At 39.8% G+C, this 2689-nt stretch overlaps 1 pseudogene; it reads right to left on the bottom strand.

Moving 5' to 3' along the window:
• Positions 1 to 334: 334 nt before the first annotated feature.
• On the bottom strand, positions 335 to 1064 carry LOC111094846 (annotated as a pseudogene).
• Between the last annotated feature and the right edge of the window lie 1625 nt (positions 1065 to 2689).

Below are 2689 nucleotides of genomic sequence, written 5' to 3'. Positions count from 1 at the left end.
ATCAAATAGCAGCAATTTTATATGATTCAACCTCAAATTACCATTACAACTTCCTGTAAAAAAGAATTACCATCTACAATTTTCAGTGGAAGAAACTGAAGCCTAATTAATTTTCAAGGTTAGCCAGCTCATAAATTTTAGCCTTTTATTCCAATGTAGTCTTCGGACTCTAAATCCAGTTGTCTTCTCTTATATTACAGCTGCATGATGAGATGCTTGGTGATAGATAAATGATTGTAACTATGACATGATTTTATATATAACACAGAGTCATAATTTTCCGACTCTTTTTTTTCTAACAGGCTTTACTTCACTTTATTTTTCTTATATAAAATTATGTGGTGGCCACATCTGAAGCCTGGGTTCTCTGCCCAGAGATTCTGGTGTGGGTCTTTACAAGATGGTCCATGAATTCCCAATGGAGAGATTTGGTGAACACAGTCTCTTTCCAGATGTCATAGGTGAGATAGCCATAGGTCTTGGAAATGACATCAGAAGTGGCCTTGGTGAAGTTGCCTAGTGGCAGTGCAGCCCCAGGTTCAGGTGTAGCAGGTGTTGATACATCATCAGTAGCTTCTTGGGCAGTGCTTCTGGGGGCAGGGATGAAGTGCACCAGCACAGAGCCACAGGGGCCAGTCACCTTGCATGGAATGGTGCAGAGATTGCTGATCTTGTTCCTCCAGGAGCCTTGTGGCACAGGGAAGATGGAGAGGGACGCTAGAATGCTGGCCCCAGGATGGCAGTGGCTACCTCCTTGGAGCACTTAACACCCAGACCAATGTGTCCATTGTAATCTCCCATGGCAACAAATGTCTTGAACCTGGTTCACTGGCCAGCATGGGTTTGCTTTTGCACAGGTATAACTTTCAAAACCTCATCCTTGAGGGATGCCTCCAGGAAAAAGTCAATGATCTCAGAGTACTTGAGGGGCAGAGGGAAGAGACAGATCTCCTCTGGGGACTTTATCTTCATATCCTTGACCAGGTGGCCCAGCATGGTGACAGGGATCCACTCCACGTGCTTGGCCTTGCCTCCACGAGCCCTGCCCCCGACCACAGCCAGGACCAGGTCTGGTATGCCGCTGCCTCAGCCTCCACTGAAACCTTGGTGGCCTACCATTCCAGGGCCCCTGGGCCCTCCAGACTCTCCCACAGCACCAGCATAGTCACCGTTTGGTGTTTTCCTAGAGAAGCAGCTAATTTCCCAATGCTTTATCCTCATCAAACTCGTGCCCTGCCAGTGAGTACAGACATCTGAAACACCTGGTCTTTTGCCAACACTAACCCTGTAGCATTCCATCTCCTGGTTACTAGCTCCTAGAAATAGAAATGAAGCTGGTAGTAGCTAAATACTATATTAGTACTCTTAGGGAAGCCATCTCAAAAAGCACTTGAGAACTTGAGAGTTATAGCTAAGTACATTATTTCATGCTTATCTCTTATATTTTCCTAAACTTGCTGTCTATGGTGTTTTTTCATATTTATTTCCTGTTTATATATCTATTTATATTTTACCCTGTTAGATACATTATTTATAAATATACATTTGGATTATTTTTACATATGTGACTATTTCATATTTAGCATTAAACTATGCATCATAATGTTTCTAGAGATGCTTTGTGTATTGTCTTTCACATGGCCTCTATTCAACAAATTGCTTTATATTGGTAAATAGACATATAGTTACAATACAATTGATTTCCCTATGTGTGGATATGGATGAGTCAATTAAATGAACATCCAAATCCAATTATTCTTACATTTATAAATCATGTTTCATATAGCTCAAGAGAGAATATTTGTAAAGAGCAATAAGCTATTAAAACTCTTCATTATCATGTATTGATGCTGAATTAAGTTTCCTTGTCTGTCAGTATCTTATTTACAATAAATCTGATTTCATTCCCCGCTTTCTACTCTCACTAGGGTCAGGATCATCAAAGGATTCTTCATTCTCTGAAAAACTGGTAATTTTGAGACTCCAGAATTCTCTTACTTAATGCTTTTTAAATTAAATGATTGCACTGATTTATTTTGTTGACATTGTCAGATCAAGAAGGACATATATTTATTACTAGTGTGGAAAGTCACAGCTTCTTACCAGCACTAGACACTCACACTTAAGCATCTTGTTTTCTGCACTGGGCCTGAAAAGGTGTGTATATGGAATACCTGCCATATGCCATTTAAAGGAAGTGTGAGGAGAAGGGGACATGATATCACAGGGTTTCTAGTTGATTCCTATTCCTTTCTTGTACTAGTTGGGTGACTCTGGGAAAGATATTTAAGTTCTATGTTCTCTCTCTAATATTTGTACAAGCTCTAACGCACAGTGTTACTTGGCATCAAATGAGATCTTATGTACACTGAAGCGCGCCACACAGTAGTTGGTCAAGCTCTGAACTGCAGAATCCAGAGAGCCATCTGAGAGATAGATGGTTATAAATCTAGTAAAGGAGAAAATGAAAAACAGCCCACACAGCCTCTAAAGCTGAGGAAGTTACCAATCAAATCTTCCAGTTATGGTACTTTATTTTAGGGGGTTTCTTTTTTTGCATATTATAATTACCACAGATTATTTTGATTTGAGAATGTAGACTGCAGTATTTTTTAAACTTCTTTTTTACTGTGATACAGCAGGAAATGCATTTTTATTTCAGATCATTATACACATGCTGCACACATAC

Source organism: Canis lupus, chromosome X, assembly GCF_011100685.1.
Source record: "Canis lupus familiaris isolate Mischka breed German Shepherd chromosome X, alternate assembly UU_Cfam_GSD_1.0, whole genome shotgun sequence".
Lineage (NCBI taxonomy): Eukaryota > Metazoa > Chordata > Mammalia > Carnivora > Canidae > Canis > Canis lupus.
Note: the sequence above shows the minus strand (reverse complement) of the source record. Positions and strands in the feature narration are given on the sequence as shown.